The 10,246-nt window shown below is 40.8% G+C and overlaps 1 long non-coding RNA gene across 1 annotated transcript; it reads left to right on the forward strand.

Annotated features, from left to right (window-relative positions):
* The first annotated feature begins 5,677 nt into the window (after positions 1 to 5,677).
* On the forward strand, positions 5,678 to 9,183 carry LOC135564992 (uncharacterized). The gene is made up of 2 exons (XR_010461319.1): positions 5,678 to 5,817; positions 7,755 to 9,183. It is a non-coding gene; the product is annotated as an uncharacterized LOC135564992 (long non-coding RNA).
* The last annotated feature ends 1,063 nt before the right edge of the window (positions 9,184 to 10,246 follow it).

Consider the following 10,246-nt stretch of genomic DNA (forward strand, 5'->3'; position numbering starts at 1 on the left):
TAAGAGACTTAGAATGAATAGAAAAAATATCCACTATGACTACATGCACTTTCCCACCACATGCGATGTGCAATATGTTAAGCCGAAGCAAAAATGTTAAGAGGTATTCAGCGTTAGTCTACAGCAATCTGAGAACACACATCACCACACATACACTCACATACACCCTCGCTCTCTCTCTCACACACACACACACACACACGTATACTCTCACACACTTGCCTTATTAACAGGGATTGAGTGTAGGTTAGTGATTTGGACTGATAAATAATGTAGTGAGCTACAATAGCAGGCCTCCTTGTATTATAGTGTGCTGTTCTTGCATTCCGTATTGCCACTAATCCTAAAGAGCTCCTTAGTCAAATGAGACTTGTTCTGATACTCTACACCCCCACACGACATCAAGCCTCAACAGCAAACCCATCCACTCACTCACACACACGCATCACTTGTATTTGGGATGAGGAACACACTTACAGTAACTAACACCAACAAAATATTGAATATATATTCAAATGCATTCGTTTTTTTGAAGACGAGAAAAAAATCAAACAAAGAAATTCTTATATTTAACAGAAAATCTTTGAAAAGAAAAAGAGGCAAAAGCCCAAAGTAAGAAAATTATTTTTTAGTAGCACCCATAAAACAAGCCATGTACTGGTTAGTGCTAGATCTCCCAGGGGAGATGACTCAATTGACCGTTAAATGTGTTTCCTTGTGCTGAAAGTAGACTGTATCACACACACAGGCACACACATACACACACTTATAGAGACTCACAACCGATCAAACAGCAATGTATCATTTTGAAAGCTGGAAGGGGTGCTAGAGAGTTGTACTATACTAGCATTCATTCACTACTACAGTTATTATCATTATCATTATTGATGTTATCAGTGCCATGTAGAGAGCTGGAGAGAACGCAAAGCGTTCTGGGGCTTTTGTGCAATACACAGACTCTGATGAAAGCCTGAACAGCGGCCATCAATGTTTTAAAGAAGAGATTCCGAAGAGCATCCTAAACCCACAGAGAGGGAGGACATAATAAACTATTTTTATAATGGTTTTGAGGATTAAAGGGCAGAGGGGATGGATTCTCTCTTCTTTCTCTAGGGGGCGGGGTTTAGGTGTGGTAGAGAAGATGGGGTGGGGGGTGGAACTCTCATTCCCATTGGTCGGGAGCAGTGAAAGGGGCCATCGAAGCAGGGATCGGTATTTCTCATCATTGACCATATACTGGCCCTACCCGCCCTCCCTGCCCTCTTGTATGCAGGTGCATGAAATTAAGCTTCTTTCTCTTTTTTCTAAGTATCGCTCCTCAGAAATCAAATCTGTACACATATCAAACTATACCTTTCAGTCTGCACATGTCAGTGTCAGGAGGGTGGGGCTATAATCAGAAGTGGCTTTGGGTCACCCGTTAGACAAGAGATCAATTTCGGTCTTTTTTCCATCTTCATCATCAATCTCCCTTCACTTCCTCAATCCTTTGTTGTCTTCCTGTATCGAGCATTTCACCACATCGCCACACTCACAATGACTCTTATGATTTGAGTGTAGTGATTTTTTTTTTCAGTTTTCTTTTTTTCTTTTTCTCTTTTGTCCTTTTGACCCCCCCCCCCACCCCCACCCCCCACCCACCCACCTCCCGGTCCTGGCTGCTGAACCATCGCTCCTCACAATAAAAGAGGGCACCGTGAATGGAGGATGGACTGACAGCGCTTGGTAGAAGAACAGAACGAAACAATGATCAAATGAACAAAAAAGGCAACATACATATATAGAAATATGCAATGTATAGAAATATATTTGTATCTATGTATAGTTAATCCTATGGAGATATGCTGTATATCTGTGGTGTACATGGGACTTGTGTGGCTTTGTGCACACAGACATGCATCTACCTTTGGTCCAAGACGCAAGAGTGCCAATTCATCAGAATTACACATCATTCCTTTCTTTCTCACTGTTTTCTGGGGGGGGGGGGGGGGGAGGGAGGTGTTGAAAGAGGACAAATGTTTTCCCTCCATACCAGACATCAGAAAAAAAGAGACCAAAACTTCCTAAAATCCCAATTTCTTTTGAAATTTAGTTGAAATCTAGAAGATGACGAGGTTATAGTGACAATGTTTTAAAAAATATATATCTTGATATACCCAATGTCGATATGTTAATTATTGTCACTCTTATGGATTGTATATTTTCATTTTAGTGGTTGATTTACAGAAATGTTTATTTTTGTATTTTCCAATGTTACTGTCGATTTTATTATTGATATTTATTGGCATAGAATGTTGCCGCCTATTAAGGTAATGCTTATGTCTCTAACTGTTCGTATCCAGTTCAGTTGCTTGAAATGTGTCTGTTTGATTTGATGTGATTATTTGGGGGGGTTTGACCTTCCCATCTCTCCCCGTCCTCATCTCTCACTCTGCCACCTGCTCCTCTCTCACTAGAGACAGAGGGTTGTGTAAGGACTGAAGGTGAAATCTTTTCACATTTCGTAGAAATGGCATTCTCTATGACTCACATTAACATTAGCCTTATACAGGTGTGGACTGTATACACTCTAGATAGTGTTAAGCTAAAAAAGCAATTAGGGCAACCTCGCTCAGCGTTCGAAGCAAAACAAAACAATTAGACAAAACCCTTGGATAATTCAAAGCTCCGGACTCGTTCGGTTGAGAACTGTGTCCTCTACAGGCTCAAGTGATGCTGTGAGAAGGTTTGACGTTTTATTAGTTTAAAATATGAACTGTTGTTGTGAGTCACGTGACATAACTCCATATCTGCATTTCATATCTGCACATATCCAATAGTAGCCCGAGTGCCAGCTGATTCGTGCTCTATTACCAAGTCCTTGTCACTCATTGTCACATCAAACATGTCATGTTTAGCTTGCCAATGACATAGGAGTTGGCTAGACGGCACAAACAGATCTGGGACCATGCTAATTCAATAGTAGTGGGTGAGAATCCGAAAAGCCTTCATCTGTGTAGTTTGAGGTGGGAGTGACAGGGAGGGTGAAAGCTTGACCTATAACTATGGTTGGGGTGGACTCCATTTTGATTGCAGTCCATTCAGGAGATGCATTGAATCTCGATTCATTCATTGAAAACCGGCTGTTATATTAAATGTCGGATTCGTTTCAATGAATGGTTTGGATTTTTATTCACCTCCAGAGTTGATATAATATAAATGGAATTCACCCCAACTTGCACTAGTACTCTACACCCGGAGTAATATATATGATAATATAGTTATATATGGTAGTACACACAGATATATTCCCTATATATGGTTTTGTTGACACCCAGACACCAGTCTACAAACGACCAAATCTATTTTTTCTAATTGTCTCTCTTCATCCCTACATCCCTCCCTTCCTCCCCCGTCTTCTCCCTTGATCTAGTGCTTTGGGATTTTGTTCTTGTTTTATAGAAATTCTTCTTATACCTGTTATTGGTCGAAATGTTCTGTACAGTTGTAAAGTTTTGACTTATTTCAGTCTTCATGGGGTTTCCATTGCAAGCAATAAGGGATTGATATGTCTATATCCATCATCAAGGAAATGTGATTTGAGAAGACATCAGATTTGATCATAAGCTTAATGAATGTGTATATATTTACTGTATATATTAAGTGCATATGAATGTGTATATTTCTATACACATAACATATAGACTAACAGCATGCTATTAGGGGAAAAAGCACTCGGCCCTCACAGTTTTGCCTGAGAAGAGTTGGGCTTATATATGCATGCTAAGATGTTCTAGGGTGGAAGAGACCATTGGTACCCTAATGGGGAGGGGGTTTGGGAAAGTTTTATTTTTTAAGGATGGGGAAGGGTAACCAGTGGTCTTGTGTAGCCGCTCTGTTATTTCTTATAGACCTTACTAGACTAACTGGTAACAATAATTACTTTATGATTTATAATTTTTGTTATCTTTTTACAGAGAACTATTCTGAGAGCTCAGTGCTTCTCAGGTATATGCAAAAAGAAGCAGTAACTGTGAATTAATACCAGAGAAAGAAATCGACGACTTCCTTTTTCCACGTTAATCGGAACAGGTCCTCAAAACTCAATTTCCCTCGGTGAAAACCACATCGGCCAAAGCCCACCCAAACCTTACCGACTTTTCTACACACTTCCTCTCCTCTCTGTTCTCCCTCTCTCTTGTTCCATCAATCCATCCCGTTCTGTCTTGTCCCTCTCTTGCTTGAAATATCCTGAGATACAGTACATACCCAACATTTTAGGGGTTTAACGTTTGAAACGATACGATAACCTCCACTATGTGGAGGGAAAGCTCACACAACTTTTGCATTATTAGTGACATTTTTTGTTGTTGATAAACTAATAACCTGTAACCTGGGATATAATGTGCATTACTTCGTTTTGCTACACCTTGTGGTTACATATTAGGACAGTTATTGAGTCATAGCAGATAGAAAAACGAACCTTGACTGTCACAAACAATCTACAAATAGACTATACTTGCCCTCTGGTGGTAGAATCACACGTAACCAACCGTAGGCTACAGACATGGATGACTCATTGTTGAGCAAAAATGCTTATGCTACTTTCTTGTGCATCCTGCACATTCTTTAAACGTAGATTGCATCTGAAATGGCACCCTAGTCCCTATACCGTGCACTACTTTTGACCAGAGCCCTATTATAGGGAATAGGAATATTCAATACCCACTGGGCACAACGTGGAATAGACATTGAATTAACATCTGTTAACATCAACGGGTAGTGAACCCCCCCCCCCCCCCATTGTCACTGGGACAGGAGGGTGCTGCTCTTTGACAAGCAGTAGGAGGTGAGCATGTGACATTCTAGAATGTATCAGTAGAGGTTGTTGTGATAGGTGGTTATTTAGCTCATTATTGATGGGCAAGTTGATGGTTTAGTTAGTGGGTTCAGTTAGTAGAGTGACGTTCAGGTATCATAGCATGTTTTTGTTCAATCATTGCTTCAGACACTTTTTTTTTGACCCAATCCTAAGAAAGGAGAAGGACTTTTAAGATGCTGAGATGGAGGATGTTTTGTAGTCTAGCCAACAACTGACGTAAGAAATGAATTGAACAATATCATCAGTGCAATGTTTGTTTTTTTGACGACACCTCTGTCTTCCCCCTTTTCCACGTTTCCCCTTCCCCTCTCTTCATCAGTCTCCCTCCGTTCACAACTCAGGTATATCTCTCTCTGTGTTGCTTTAAACCAGTGCTTCCAGACGTAATGTCTATCAGAGACGAACAGAGAGAAGGTTTGAAACGTTTTGCTTTCTCTCTACTGTATGTATGGACTTGTAAATATTGTACGTGTCCTGTGTTCTCATCCCAGCTCACCTATGTACCCTGTTATGTGATTCTGAGGTTGTTTCGTCCCTCCACTCTCCTCTCTCTCTCCGACACACACGTTTCACCCCATCTCAACCTATCCACTTTCTCCTATCATTTTTTTTGTATTGGTATTTTGAGATGTGCTATCTCTACTGCTTCCATCACAAAACCCAAAACTGAAACAACAGACTTTGGGGAAATGAAAAGTCCCATAAATGTTAAAGTTTCATCTCCCCTAAGAGTGGATTACAAACGTCTCCCGAGGATAGGAGTGGACAGAAAAAAAGGACAGAAAGACTGTCAGATAATGTTGTTTTTTTGGGGGGGGGGGGGGGGGGGTAGGAACTGTATATAAAAAAATAAAAAAAGGATTGTCATCAAAGGAAGAACCATGAAATGGAGGACAATTTGGGGAAGAAAGAAAAAAACTAAATGAGAGGAGGAAGTAAGCTGATCACTTCTCAGTGTAAGAATGTGTTTTGTGTTCTGTGTGCTGTTTCGCTCTGTGCTTCGTGTGCTGTGTTTTCGAAGTGTGTGTTTGCGTGTGTGTAACAGTGTTTTGTGTTGCGTGTGTTTCTGTGCTTCGCTCTGATTCATGTCAAATATTTTCCTCCATGTTGCCTATCTGTTTGTTTAGGCTGTAGGATACATACAGTACTTTCAGAACGTATTCATACCCCTTGATTTATAACACATTTTGTTGGGATACAGCCTGAATTCAACATTGATTCAATATTTTTTTGCTTCTCATCTATCTACACACAATACCACATAATGACAAAGTTGCAAATGTATTTAAAATGAAATACAGAAGAAATTAATTTACGTAAGTATTCATACCCGCATGAGTCAATACATGTTAGAATCCTTTTTGGCAGCGATTATAGCTGTGAATCTTTCTGGGTAAGTCTCTAAGAGTTTTTTACAACTGGATTATACAATATTTGCAGATTATTCTTTTTAAAATTGTTCAAGCTCTGTCATGTTGGGTTGTTGTTCATTGCTAGACAGCCATTTTCAAGATTTTCATCCTAATTTGATCCAACCCCCCCCCCCCCCCCCACTCCCTAGTCTTTGCCGATGACAAGCATAACCAAAACCAGATTGCAGCCACCACCATGCTTGAAAATATAAAGAGTGATACTCAGTGATGTGTTGGATTTGCCAAAAACATAGCATTCATTTCTTTGCTCAAATTTGTGCAGTTTTACTTTAGAGCCTTATTGCGAACAGGATGTATATTTTGGAATATTTGTATTCTGTACAGGCTTCCTTCTTTTCACTCTGTCATTTAGGTTAGTATTGTGGAGTAACTACAATGTTGTTGATCCATCCTCACTTTTCTCCTATCAGACACATTAAACTCTGTAACTCTTTTAAAGTCACCATTGGCCTCATGGTGAAATCCCTGAGCAGTTTCCTTCCTCTCCGGAAACTGAGTTAGGAAGGATCCCTGTATCTTTGTACTGACGTTGTGTATTGATACACCATCCAAAGTGGAATCAATAACTTCACCATGCTCAAAGGGATTATTCAATGTATTTTTTTCCACCCATCTACCCATTTGGAAAACATCCCTGGTCATAGTGGTTGAAATGTACTACTCGACTGTGGAATCTTACAGATAATTACTGCGATGAGGTAGTCATTCAACAATCTTGTTAAACACTATTATTGCACACAGAGTGAGCCCATGCAAGTTATTAGATTACTTGTTAAGCAAATGTTTACTCCTGAACTTATTTAGGCTTGCCATAACAAAGGGTTCGAAGACATTTTAGTATTTCATTTTGAATTATTTTGTTTAAAAAAAATGTAAACGTAATTCCACTTTGACATTATGGGGTATTGTATGTAGGCCAACAAAATGTGGAAAAGTCAAGGGGTATGAATACTTTCTGAAGTGCTCTCAAGTCTTGGTCTGTGTTAAGCTAAACTAACATTCCTGGTGGGCTGTAGTCCTGTGTGGGAATGACCTCCAAAATCACTGACTCAGTCCTTTTGGCTGGAAAAGCACCCTTTTGGACTATGACTAACCAAAGAATTAAGAGGTAGGCGAACACCAGCAGACTAAACAGCCCACAAGGACTGAAACCACCCACGCCAATTGTATTGGTCTTTCGTTTGCTTTATCCACTGTCGACCAGGTGAATCATTTGCTTTGAACAGTTGTACTCATCATAAGTAAACCCATCCAGTCATACAATCAAACACCCTGACTATAACTATTGAGAATGTTAAATGAATTCAAACTCCCATTCAAGCTCATGTTAGGTTAATCGTATCAACTAAACTACCCTGGATCATGTAGGTTTTTAAACATCCAGTCGTAGCTGGTTGATATTTTAGGTTTGCTGGAACTTCCACTGATTCTTATCCTTGTTTCTCTCTTTTTTTTCCCAGTGTTGAGTTTCTAAAATTCCCCTTCCTGTCCAAGAAGAGGAACAACCATAGGACACAATTCACCCAGAGCTCCCTACTGGATTCACTGTGGGCTGGAGGAATACGTAACCGGAGAGAGAGAGAGAGAGAGAGGGAGAGAAAAAAGGAGAGAGAGCGAGAGAAAGAAAGAGAACTGAAGGTGATGGTGATAATGGGCGGATGATAGAGGACAACGAGAGTCAAAGAGATTTGTTCATCCCTCCGCACCAGAAGCATCCTTCGTTCCTGTGGACTCCTCAATCAGCACCATGCTGTAGAAAACAAACTCCAGACCAACATAACAGACTTACAGACTGAAACACATACCTTATGTCAGCATACTTTACCGTGTCTTATTATACTAAGTTTATTGACATTGAAATCCCAGACAAATTATAAAAGAAACAAACAATAGAACAGAATGGCCCTAGGAAAGAGCCAAAGGGTTATGGGATAGTAGGACAGTGTTCCACAACTTTGTTGTCATCCTACTGCATAGACAATGCATGCTCTTAACCACTGTCAAATGTTCCCTTAGACAAATGACATGTTACTGTCTCTCAGATACAGTATATTCAATTGTTTTTAAATCTTCCTATTTGGTACTTCAAAGATCGGACATACAGTACGGTAGGCAACATAAACAAAGTGCTGCAGTGGTCTGAGATGACTCAACACAGTCAGTGTGGATGTGACTACAGAAAAGGCGAGCCAGGTGCTAGGCAATGGCAAAATACATTGAAATAACAGTCATTTTACTGCTTTGCAGCCAAACACTATGCAAAGCTAGGAGGCCGAATGACCATTGCGTCCAGTGACTCCTGAGTCGGCCCACAATGGTGACGCTACCTGCTTACGTAAAGTCAGTCACAGCTGTTGGACTGTTTTCAGTGATTGACAGCCCTTCTCTTACCCTCTCACAAGAGACACACTTCAGAAGATACTGAATGATGGGCCACAATAGTAGAGCTACCAGTTATATAGTATACCAGGCCATTGGTCATTTCATAGAAACCTGCACATAGGTCTGACATACGATACACTCCCTGACTGACTGATGCTGACTCGTGTTGCATGAGAGAGGGTGTCGGCTGACCCTAACAGACCTACTCATCGACCACTTTGAAGGATTTGGGCCTAAAGAAAACCAGAGTGTGTGCGCTGGAGAGTTGAGGAGGACGCCAAAGGAGAGAGACACTGGAAGCATGACCGCAATGCGCATGCCAAGAACGCCAGCGACTGCTGGGAAAACGAGGACATACGTCGCCCTCTCTTTCTCGCTCTCAATCGCTCCCTCTCTTTATCTCCAACCCTCTGCATCTCAGCATTGCTGCTCCTCCTCCGTAGCAAACTGCATGGCATGATCGAAGAAAAAAAAAAACAATAGGAACGAAACGTAGAGAACAAAAAGGATGGAGAGACCAGAGAGACTTTATTTTTTAAACCAAACAATCACAGTCACATCAACCTTTTTCCAAAAAGATCCAATTGGTAACTATTTGCAAGTGTCAAGATAACAAACGGTCAACTGCACGTTGAGAGAGTGGCTACTGTAAAGGTCTCTCTCCTTTCTGTAGAAAGGATGAAGGTCAAAGAGCACTGCACCTCTGGGGGGGGGATCACAAGGAAGTGCGAGAAAAGAGCGGGAAGAGGGTGAACTTTGATAAACAATTCCGGGAAAAAGTGAAAATGCATTTTTATTACTTTGTTTACCAGCATGACTATTCTGCATGAGTATACTTCTGCAAGCCCTAACCCCACCCCCTCCCTAAAAAAGAGGGCTAGGAATTGAAAAAAATGTACAAAATCGAGACGAAACAAAAAATATTTATGTTATATGCAACTCATTTTAAAAAAGAGCAGGATTATATTAAAAAAAATCTATATTTTGTTTTGGGATAAAAAAAAAGGAATAACGAAAAAAATATATAGGATTGCAAGATACACATTGAACAATGTTTTCTTAGACAAATAAGATAAACACACACCACAAAATCTACCAGAGATGAACTGTGCGAGGAACTTCCCCTGATACTACAACTACTCTACTACTACTTTGATGACAACTCTTCTCCCTCTCTGCTACTTCTTCTTCTACTGCTCTCACTCTCTGGTCCTACCGCCCTGATTGCGCCCCCTGCTGCCAATTCACTGTCTTCCACCCCACTGTCCATCCAGGTCCCCTCTCCACTGTCTTGTCTGCATAACTCTGTTTAGTTGGACTGTGCTCAGATCCAATGGGTCATATTTACTAGGATCCACACGGGCCGGGAACGGACTATACCTAAACTTGTCTAACAAGTTTTCCGCTGCAAACCTGTTTGCTACGGTGTGCACCAATGAATACGACCATGATGGACTCGGTGTTTTTGTTCTTTCAGTCTCGTGCTCAAGGTGGGAGATGGCAGCTTCACCACCGGGACGCGGTTGTAGACTCTATAAGGTCTCGGCTAACTAAAGCAGTTTAGCGATAC

The sequence above is a fragment of the Oncorhynchus nerka genome, linkage group LG26 (assembly GCF_034236695.1).
Source record: "Oncorhynchus nerka isolate Pitt River linkage group LG26, Oner_Uvic_2.0, whole genome shotgun sequence".
Classification (NCBI taxonomy): domain Eukaryota; kingdom Metazoa; phylum Chordata; class Actinopteri; order Salmoniformes; family Salmonidae; genus Oncorhynchus; species Oncorhynchus nerka.